This window comes from Poeciliopsis prolifica, unplaced genomic scaffold, assembly GCF_027474105.1.
Source record: "Poeciliopsis prolifica strain line A6 unplaced genomic scaffold, Auburn_PproV2 SCAFFOLD051, whole genome shotgun sequence".
In the NCBI taxonomy this organism is placed as follows: domain Eukaryota; kingdom Metazoa; phylum Chordata; class Actinopteri; order Cyprinodontiformes; family Poeciliidae; genus Poeciliopsis; species Poeciliopsis prolifica.
Window position 1 is genome coordinate 909,526 of NW_026562426.1, and position 12,242 is coordinate 921,767.

Here is a 12,242-nt window from a genome sequence, read left to right on the forward strand (position 1 = left end):
TCAGATATTCGACAGAAATCCGCAGTGTAAATTTGACACCTTTTCTGTTTGTGAATGCTGTAAAATTATTTGATTACATTTTAATTTTGTTGCTGAAGCTCTGTTTTTTTGTTTTTGTTTTGTTTTTTGATTTTTTTCAGTTCCCGTTCCACTGGAGGTCATTTTTTCCTGAGCTACATGCTGTGTTTGACCAAGTTACTCAATTGTGGGATTTTTTTTTTAATCTAGAGAAAGTCCACAGGAATTTTCCACTGCTTGAAATGATAAAGTTGTCTGACTGAAAATGAATCAAGTAATGCTGGCCATTTGGTGTAGCCCAAAAGTATTCACAAACAGGAAGTTTATCCTTGACTCGGTAAATAACAATAAATATCTGAGCAACAAAAGTGTCTGATAAACTTCACCCTGTAAATAATTTGGTTATTCCTTTAGAACAGCAATCAGCTTTTATAAGCATCCTAGTTTCAGGAACGTTTGTTTTCATTTGTGATGAAGCAAAGAAAATGATGACAGAAAGAATCAATGTTTTTATAATTAGTCATTTTACTGTTTTAAGTCTTTGTTCTTTTTTTCCACCAAGGATTTGAAAAAGGACAAAGATGCTGAATGACAATGGAGCTTAAGGAAAGAAAGAAATGTGAATGACAACAGACCTCAGAATGAATTAAGGATTATGAACTTTATTAGATATATGTTGAAGCAAAACAAAGAACAAAGCAACATGCTGCACAGCTTTGGAAACATCTGGAGCAAAACAATCATTTACTAAAAACAAAGTCATTCACAGCACTTAGAAAGTGTTTTATTTTTTCACAGTGAAATGTAAAGCTTTTTACTGTCATAATTGTAAAATGTACTTTATATATGTTAATATGTAAAATATTGTCCATACTTTGTTCAGCTGACATTGACTTTTGCTGATCACGCTATAACTCTGAAGAGTCTACAGAATAAGTTGAACTAAAACCAGCAAAAAGTTGAACCAAAGCTTGATATGGAGATTTGGCAAAGCAAAACATTTTCCCAAAACCGGGGAAAAGTTTTCAGATCTCAAACCAGAAATCAGTTTATGGTCTGCAGGTTTCATGGTTATCATCTGGCATGTGGATTTGGCTGCTGTTAAAGTGAACAGGAAGGCACTGGCTGGCAACTTTGTCACAATTAACAGTCACATATCTATATTCGCTCCTGAAATCATCAACTGCGCAACTCCAGTCCTTCTTACTGACGTTGAGGTCGTGCAGCCAAACGGGGAAGGTGCTGGTGCACAGGCTGCTTCTGCCTTGACGCTTCCCGGAGCCGTTGCAGATCCGTATGTAAAGATGTTCGGCTCCTTTGTCGATGAAGGTCTGCCGACGTCTTCCACAGAATTTGTATTTTGTCAGGTAACTGGGAAAAAAAACAAAAGGCATCTGTCAATATCTGGTGTTACATTAATTTTTTAAGAAAAAAAAAGTTCAGGGGAATTTAGAAAGAAAAAGCAGCTGTTTTATTTCATGCAAACACAGGAATATTATACAATCTCATAAAGAAAACAAGTTCTGTTAAGCTCTTTAGAAAATTGATTAGATATTATTTCAAAAGCAACCTGTACATTAGGATATATTTAGTTTCAGGTTAAGTGAGTTTTTGTTAAATGGGTTAACAAAACCTCTGCCTGGAAACATTGGACAAACACTGGCTTAGTGTGACTCTTAAAGCTGTTGACCAATAAGAAAACCTTTAACAAATCAGTCAGTGCTATTCAGGACTGGTGTAAGAATGATGTGTGTTAATGAAACACTTACATTTATTCACCACAGCAGACGGTGTTAAAGAATAGATCATATATCAGTAGAATGTCTTACAGTTTCTGACAAACACAGCAGCCCTGTGTTTTAGTTAAGCATCACTAAACACACCAGAGCAAACTGCACTCTGGTGTGTGTGATAGTTTATCCCATCAAACTGGGACGATAAACGGTTTCCTTTATTTCGGGGTAACTTACCTTCTCCATTTAGCGCTGGAGGTGGTGTCAAATTCGTCTTGCAAGACGTGTCTGTGAGCAAATTCTTTGTATGCTTCGGGGTCATTGTTGTCCATGCAAGGAAAAGGATTGTGGGCTGCGTTCCCGCCGAACACCAGGACGAGCACAGCGACCAGGAGGGCGACCTTCATCTTTCTAAAATGACAAAAAGAATTTACTGACAATTTTACATAAAAACCTCAAATGATTTTTTTTTTTTATTCATTCATGAGCTCAGTTCTGGATAACAAACACATGCAAAAAAATAGATTTCTGTTATTTTTGCAGAGTTTTTGTACCATTTGAAAGGTTTTCCAAGACACATTCTACCGATTGACAAAATCCTCAACATTTGGTCGTTGCTCACCTCAGATCAGTGGCTCTCTGTGAACGAAGACAACCTGCTTCACCTGAAAGTGGAGATCTGCTGCTGAAAACTGCAGATGTTTCTCCTCTTTTATACTCTTGTTTGGCTGTGACCAGCAACGACCAACAGCCAATCGAATCAATTCAAACAAACTCTCCACTTTCACTTTTGTGTCACAAAGACTCCCTTTCAGGCAAACTGCAAATATTCTGGATGTAATCTGGAAAGTGGTGGTTTATCACCTTCCTGTAACTGGGGGCCCAACTAAAATGTTTGTCCACTTCTGGACCACCTGGCTGTGTTTATTTGTACAAACAGGATCCAACACTGCACTGCGTTCAGGAAAAGGCCTGACGTCTCTCCTGCAGTGTTGACCTGAGGTCACTGAGCTGCTGGCCGGGGAGAAGATGTGGTTTTCACCTCAGTCCATCCTGACCTCCTGATTGGCTCCTGTCTCTGCTGCCAGTAAACGCCACCTGCCTTTCATCATCTCAGGCGCCTTTGAGTCATAATGAAACTGCAGTGACATTTTCCTGAGAATGAACACACAGGACTTTAAAAACTCTGAAAAACATCCTTATGATATTTAGAAAAAACGAAAGACCTATGATTAGAAAAATATGCAAAAACCCTTTAGAAAATATTTACAGAAAATCGTCAGAAGGAAAGCATGTACACAGACTGCAGCTTATAATATGCAGCTTGTGCCAAAGCAGGTTATGAAATGTGCAGATAGCAGGCCATTATTTTATCATCAATTCAATTTGGTCACATGAAATACTTAGTCGTGGAAGAAAAGTGATCAGACCGCCTTTATTATTTTGTCATCCAAAACAATGGTTATGTGATCAAGTAGCAACTGCTCTGAAGAGCCACTTTTGTTGTTGACATGATATTAGTCCAAACAAATATACCTTTATTTTCATCGGACATTAACAGGAACAATAAAGTGAAAACTGCATAAAGCTGCAGACATCCAGTGCTGCGTCTCATTGGTTTCCCCTCAATGTTCTTCATTGACATTGTTGACTCATTGTTGAGCTCTCAGTGTGGTTGTAAATTCATTTTTGGTTAATTTTTGGCATTTGAACTTCTATATGGTACACTGTAGGGGTTCTGTGCCATTTTCGTTTTATTAATTTCTTCCTTGTTTTGTAATTGCAGTCTTTGTGTTTTGGTTTAGACAGGAAGTGGTTTTGTTTTTAGAGCTATAAAGATTTATGTTTGTGTTTTTTTTAGGTTTGGAAACTCTGAAGTCTTTTCTTCACCCTTTGTGTTTCCCTGAAATGGAAAAGATATGGAAAAATAAATTATTGACATTAGTTGAGTTTCCTTTGATCATTGACTCTCATGGTTTGTTGTAAATTGTGTTGCATCCTGAGCCACCGTAGAGAGACAGGGATGTAATGATTGTTAAAGGTTCAATGCAAATATGGCTGGAGCTCAATGGGGCCCATCTGGGAGAATATGAAAACCAATAGAGCCATAGATCTGAATTATTAACAATTTCAGGATTTATTGATGGAAAAAGAACAATTACCAAAATTTCTATCTACTTATGATCCTCAACTTGGAACTTTGACCCTTTGACCCTTTGTCCCATCCACAGGGAGCAGACAGAGGAAACAATATAATTATATCTGTTGATTCTTTCTTGACCCTCTATATATATCCCTGAAATATCTTGCCACAATGTTTATGCTACAAATTTTAACTTCTTTCTTTTGATCGCTTTTGACTTTTCTGTCAGGAAAAACAAAACCGTGACTTGAGAAAAGACAAAGACACAGAAAGACAATCGAGCTTATGAAAGAAAATAAATGTGAATGACAACAGAACTTGGAATGAATGAATGATTATGAAATTTTATTGGAGCAAAGCAAAGAACAAAGCAACATGCTGCACAGCTTTGGAAACATCTGGAGCAAAACAATCATTTACTAAAAACAAAGTCGTTCACAGCACTTACAAAATCTTTTGTTTTTGGCTGTAAAATATAAAACTTTATTGTTATGATTGTTACTTCATATATATTTATTAGGGATGCAAAAGTATATAAAGTTTATATTTCCCATAAATAGCATCTTTGTGATTTAGAGATGTAGATAAATTTAAATTCTGCTGTCACATGTAAATAGCTGGTTGTCATGGTGACTTGATGCTCTGGACATATAGACTAATAACTTCATTTAATGGCAACTCTAATTAGGTAAGAAAGAGCAACTTCTCAATTCAAAATTACAATCAAAACTCACAGATGTTTTACAAAAGAAATTAGTTTCTGAATTCTCAGGTCTCGAAATCAAACCACCAACAAAGTTTCTCAACGCTGATAATTTAAAAACTGTAATTTGTACATTGTCTTTCATTGATCATGCGGTATCTCTGAAGTATTTATAAAATAAACTCAACTAAACTTAAGTCAAAGCAGAAAAAGGCTGAACCAAAGCTGGATATGGAACAATGCAGCAAAGCAAAACAGCATTTTTTGCCAAACCTGAAAAACATTTCCAAAGTCAAAACGGAGATCAGGTTATGGCTTACAGGTTTCACCACCCTGTGGCTTGTTGTTCTGGCTGTCTTGAAAGTGAACAGGACGGCATTTGTTGTCAACTTTATCACAAGCTACAGTCACATATTTATCTTCTATGTTCAGACTAGTAACGCTGCAATCTTCCGTATTGACATTGAGATTATACAGGTGAATTTTGCTGGTACTGGTGCACAAGTTGCTTTTCCCTCGACGCTTCCCAAAGCCGTTGCAGATGTTCACATAAAGATTTTCAGCTCCTTTGTCAACGAAGGACTGCAGAGGTCTGTCACAGAGTTTGTATTTTTTCAGGTATCTGAAAAAGCAAAATGTCAAAACCTGTTATTAGATTACTTTGAAAGAAAAAATATTAGCAAGTAAACAAAGCAAATATTTTTTATAGAAATGTTATAACTCTTGTGCTTGAATTTGTTTGCAATTCAAGCACAAGAATTGCAACTCCATCAGTTGCTGGTGACTGGGTGATTTTTATATAGACATACAAACTGTACTATAATGTCTTTATGTGGAATCAACAGGTATCATTATTATTATTATACATATGCCATTAAGACTGTGTGGTGATTTGAGGAGAAGTAACCAAGTAATATTTAATATCATTTGGAAATTGCATTTTAAGCAGCAGTATTGCATCTATCAGCAATATGATTTTTCTTTCTGTCTATCATGACAATCATGCTTTAGCAAGCAGCCCTCAGCAGTTATAGCAAGTCGATGTATGTTCTATGTGGCTTTTGTTTTTTTATTCCTTTGTTTTACTTCATTTGAAAATGTTCTTTCACATTTTCACAGTTTCATACTTTTTCATGTTTGCTTTGGCTGTTGGGTTTTTCATGAAGCACAAGGGAATTAGCCTGTTAGCTTGGATTATTGTGAGTTGCATGTTTTGCAGTTTCCTTTCTTGCTAGTGGAGCAGCCCAGTGTTTTAGTGAAGCATCACCAAATACATTAAAACAAGTCACACACCATTGGTGTGTCCAGTAACTGAATCCCATCAAATTGGGATGATAAATGGGTTTTATTATTCCCAGAGTAACTTACTTTGTCCATTCAGGTTTTGAGGAAGTGAACACGTTCTGCAGAACGTGTTTGCCAACAAATTTACTGTAGGCGTTGTTGTCAGGATTCGTCATACAAGGAGAAGAATTGAAGGCTCCATTCCTTCCAGCCACCATGACAAGGACAGCAATCAGAAGAAGAGCATTCATCTTTCTAAAATGACAATAAAATTATATACATATATTATTGAAAGACTCTTTGTCAAGAAATTGACATAAAAATCTTGAATGAATTTAATCACTCTTTCATTAACAAAAACCTCTTTTAGACAATAAATAGCAACTTTATCAACTTTTAAACATTGCAGGGTATTTGAACCAATTAAACTGTTTCACATGTAATAAGAGACAGACTAATGACAGAAAAATGACAGAATGGTTTTGTTAAAAAAGAAAAGAACAAAACAAAAAAAAAAAAAACAAAGCAGTAAAACAAAGAAAAGGTCAGCTAAAATAAATTCCACAAAAACACATTCCACTAATTGACTGATTTCTCAACATTTGGTTGTTGCTCACCTCAGATCAGTGGGTCTCTGTGAATGAAGACGATCCGCTTCACCTGAAAGTGGAGTTCTGCTGCTGAAAACTGCAGCTGTTTCTCCTCTTTTATACTTCTGCTTGAGTGTGACCAAGAAAGACCAACAACCAATCAAACCATTTTAATCCAGTTTACACCATAATGCCTGTCACAGTGACACAAGTTACAAAGTACTTCTGTTTAGTGGAAACCCTGCAGATAACTTTGCATGCTTGAGCCACAACGTGAGTGTTGAGAAACAGCATCTGTTGCATAAGAAAACACAAGTTCCTTCACTGGCTGCTGTGGCACACAACATTTTGATCAAATCTTTTAATTAGTCTAGAACAATTAAAAATGCATTGCCCTTATAAAAACGATCATTGTGGCTTTTTTTTTTTTTTGCTGAATTGCAACATGTGCATATATGGATGGATTCCGCATTTGCAACCATTCTATACAGGCTTTAGAGAAATACAGAGTAGCACAACAAACAATAAAACAATTTTACTCAAATGGAAATAATGTCAAAATTCAGAAGGATAAATATAAAAGTTTCCTGTTTTTATCCAGATTGAATGAATCGAACCAACAATGCATACAGTCACAGATTAGAACTTGGTTCCAGTGAGTCAAATGTTGTCACATTAGAAGAACCACTTGAGAATATCAACCTTTAAATAAGTAATAAACATTGAGCCCACATTTCTTATAAAACATAAGTTAAAATCTGACTGATGTTTTATTTTAAATGTCAAGTTTTCATTAACTGTAAGCAGAAAATTATCCAAATGAACATTCGGTCAACATCATGTTTCATTTTATGAATATAATTAACTGAAATAAATGGGCTTTTCAGTGATTTCTGAATGACAGAGTATGACTAGATGTCATCAGCAGGGCCATGCACAAAACGTTCAAACCTTCTTTGACTTGACAAACTTGAATGCATCAAACCAACACTGCAATAATTTACAGTGAAAAACTAATCCAAGGTATTACGAACTGTAAAGCGCTAAAACTCTAAAACAAAACCAGTGTGACATTCAAAGTTTTGGGCTTGGCCCTCTTGGTCCTCATTTTAGAAATATTGACTTTTTTGTCTTTGCAATGGACTCTAGAAACACTTCAAACACACTATCTCCCATGTCTCCATACAGCTACAGTACATTAACTGAATTAACATTTGATCCCCTTTAAAGCTTCAATGTTTCCAATTTCCCTCATTTCTGATTCACTATTCCTGCTCTGTCTGTCTTTTCTCTAACTGTGTTTCCATGAACCATAGCAATATATCTGCTTAATGGATACACATTAAGCAGATATATTTTAACTCAGCTAAAAACTGAGTAAAAAAAACCCCTAAAAACTCAAATGTCTTTGATAAATAGATTTTGGATGAGGTGGCTTTTCAGCCGTATTGAAACTTTTTTTCAGGTGGCACGAGTCTCTGCATCACACACTTCACATTAAGTTGTGTTTTCATTGCAACGTGTTGAATTCGCAGCTCTTCTGTAAAATCGCCGACTACAGTTTCCCCAAAACGTCGAAAACATAGCCGCTCCCAAATGCAAGGGCCTTTGTCGCTCCGACCTCTGAATAACGACTTCTCCTCTGATGGCTGAATTATCAATATGTCTCATGTAACTGTTTACATTCGTCGCTGCCTTCTAATGACTTATCATGCCATTAGAAAGCTGATATCATGTGTGATTCTAATTTCATTTCATTTCCACAACAGTCCAATTTCCTTTGGCGTCCTGTTGAGCAACAGGAGCAGCGGAGATGGCGTTGTCGACCTTGGAATCGACCTTGACCAGTCGCTTTGGTGAGCTGCATTTTTATTTGACCTCAACTTTTATATGTAGTGAATTTCTAACATGAACCTTTCTCAATGTATCAGGTACCAGCCGCTTTTAAATAATTATAAAAAAAAAACCTTCAAAATGTCTGAGTTTTGTTTTAGTCCTCTTCTGTCAAACTGATGTCTCATCTTATCTTTGACATCCACATTTTGCAAACGAAAAAACAAACAAACTGTAAAGTCATCGGTAAGACAGTTGCCACTTCTCTCTAACTGGCTGACATTTGTGTTTCCAAAAATGTTTCGTCAACAGGCAACGGAACAATAACAAGTCACACTGGACAAGCTGCATTGACTCTTTCCTAAAAGTGTTTGCCGAAAGTGACCCCCCCACCCCAAAAAAAAAAAAACATTTGACGCTTTTATGAAAGCACACACATGCATAAAAAGGCCTTTGAACTGTGTTTGTTGCCACTGTGTGTCAAAGAGTTTAAGACCCTCACATGGACAAGTTGATTCAAACTAATTGTCATGTTGCAATGATTATTTGTTATTGCAACATGATGACAGTAATGACTGTGGTGTGTTAAACCGCCGGCTGTTATCTGTTCAGTAGCGCCTGCAGCTGCACTGCAGGATGCAAACCTTCACGTTTTCCATTGAGTAACATTTTTTTTTTAATTATAGTTATGTGAGTTTTTATTTTCACCTTTACTATTGACAAAATTGTGGGAAATAATTAATTAAAATGATTCTTTGTGTGAAAACATCCTGTTCGTAACTCATCTCTGTGAGTTTTGTTCGACTGGCGGCTCGACGTTCTTTCTATTAGCTAAATGTGACCAAGCTGTGAAGCAGCTAAATTAAAAAGGGTTGATTTGGCCCAACATGAGCTTGTTACCCTGCAGCTCCCCGGGTTGAGGACAAACATGTCCCTCTCCCACAAAGCAACAGCAGAAAGTTTATCCTTGACTTGGTAAATAACAATAAATATCTGAGCAACAAAAGTGTCTGATAAACTTCACCCTGTAAATAATTTGGTTATTCCTTTAGAACAGCAATCAGCTTTTATAAGCATCCTAGTTTCAGGAACGTTTGTTTTCATTTGTGATGAAGCAAAGAAAATGATGACAGAAAGAATCAATGTTTTTATAATTAGTCATTTTGCTGTTTTAATTCTATGTCCTTTTTATCCACCAGGTATTTGAAAAAGGACAAAGATGCTGAATGACAATGGAGCTTAAGAAAAAAAATAAATGTGAATGACAACAGACCTCAGAATGAATTAAGGATTATGAACTTTATTAGATATATGTTGAAGCAAAACAAAGAACAAAGCAACATGCTGCACAGCTTTGGAAACATCTGGAGCAAAACAATCATTTACTAAAAACAAAGTCATTCACAGCACTTAGAAAGTGTTTTATTTTCTGGCTGTAAAATGTAAAACTTTATTGTTATGATTATTGTTATGGTACTTCATATATATTTATCAGGGATGCAAAAGTATATAAAGTTTATATTTCCCATAAACAGGATCTTTGTGATTCAGAGATGTAAATAAATTTAAGTCACATTTCTGTTGTCTCATGTAAATAGCTGGTTGTCATGGTAACTTGATGCTCTGGACTTATGGACTAATAATTTAATTTAATGGCAACTCTAATTAGATTTTTAAAAAATTCAAAATTACAACCAAAACTCCAAGATGTTTTACAAAAGAAATTAGTTTTTTAGTTCTCAGGACTCAAAGTCCAACAAAGTTTCTCAAAAGCTGACATATTAAAAGCTGTAATTTGTACATTGTCTTTCATTGATCATGCGGTATCTCTGAAGTGTTTATAAAATAAACTCAACTAAACTTAAGTCAAAGCAGATAAAGGCTGAACCAAAGCTGGATATGGAGCAATGCAGCAAAGCAAAACATCATTTTTGTCAAACCTGAAAAACGTTTCCAAAGTCAAAACGGTGATCAGGTTATGGCTCACAGGTTTCACCACTCTGTGGCTCGTTCTGACTGTCTTGAAAGTGAACAGGACGGCATTGGTTGTCAACTTTATCACAAGCGACAGTCACATATTGAGCTGTGCTAGAAAGAATAGTAAAGCTGCAATCTGTATGAACATTGAGAACATACAGGCGAACTGGGCTGGTACTGGTGCACAAGTTGATCCTTCGATTCTTCCCTGAGCCGTTGCAGATGTTCTCTAAAACTTCTTTATTTTCATAATCAACGAAGGACTGCAGAGGTCTCTCACAGAGGCGTTTCTTTTTCAGATACCTAAAAAAAACATGAGTCAAAACTTGGAATCATATTACTTTGGAAAAAAAATCCAGGAAGATAAAAAACTAAATATGTTTTTATACAGATCCAGAAATATTCTGACTCTTGTGCCTGAATTTATTTCACAATTTTATTTGATATACATTAAAGTAAAATTGACATACAGTTGCTGGTGACTAAGTGCTTTTTATATAATCATATAGCTGTTATTATACATTTATGTGTGAATTCAATGGGTATCATTTCTATGCATACGCTATTAAGACTGTGAGATGATTTGAAAAGAAAGTAACAAGTAACCAAGTAATAAAAATTGCATTTTCATTAGTGGTGCTGGATCTACTGCTCTGGGTTACAAAAAATTGTTTTTGTCTGTTTTTTATTTTGTTTGTTTGTTGTTTTTTTTCCCCCCAACTGAATTAGGACTATTTTGCACCGCTGAATCCAATAGTGATGGCAAGTAGAGGTTTATTCCATATAGTCTCTGCTTTTTACACTTTTTTGTTCTTGTGTTTTACTACATGTATTTTTATTTTTATTTTATTTTACTTATTTACTTATACTGCCAGTTTTATACTTTCTTGTACGTTTCCATTGGGTGTTTTATGAATCACCATGGAATTATGCTGTCAGCTTGGATAATTGTCTTAAAGTGCCAATGGTTTTCTCAGTTGAGATGTCACTGAATGCAGACTGAACACATGACAAAGGGTGACAGACTCCCAGAACACTTGACCAATCAGGAAACATTTAACAATTTAGTCTTTACCATTGGTGTAACCACAGATCTACTTTAATTCAACTTTTACAGTGGTTTGTTTGGACATCCCACTTATTCAATACAGCAGATGGTATTAGAGAGCAAATTGCTACATGTCATTGCAATGTGAGCAGCATGATTCAGAGTTTCTTTTCTTGGTGCTAGAGCAGCCCAGTATTGTAGATAGTCATCACTAAATACATTAATCAAACTGTACATTGGCATGTCCAAGAACTGAATCCTGTCTTATTGGATTGATGAATCGTTTTATTCTTTTTAGGGTAACTTACTCTTTCCATTTAGGAAGTGAGGAAGTGTCAAACCCCTCCGGCAGAACGTGCTTGTAAACAAACTTGTTGTAGGCGTTGTTGTCAGAATTATTCATACAAGGTTTAGTATTGTAGGCTGTGCTCTCGTCAAACATCAGGACGGAATCAGTGTCCCTCTTTCTGAAATGACAAAAAAATAAAAAATAAAAATTCTTGAAATACTCTTTGTCAGAAAATTGCCAGAAAAATCTGAAGTGAGTTAACAACTTCTTCATAAAGACTGTTTCAGACAAGTAGCTACTTTGTCAGTTTTTGAAACATTGCAATGCATTTGAACCAACTGAACAATTTTACACATGATATGGGACAAACTAAAGTATTAGTTGTGAAGTTACAGAAAAATGACAAAATGATTTTAAGTGCTAAAAGCATTTGAACTCTGATACCCACAAATAAACTGGTTAGCAACTTGATAAACATATGGTTAAATAAAGGTCAAACAAAAATGAATCAAATGAATGAAACATTTTCAGTGACTTGTCTGAACCCGCCATTTATGGAGCGCACTGAATGATGAAGTGTCACATTTTCTCGCTCAGATATGAGAGTCTGGTTGCTTCCTATTA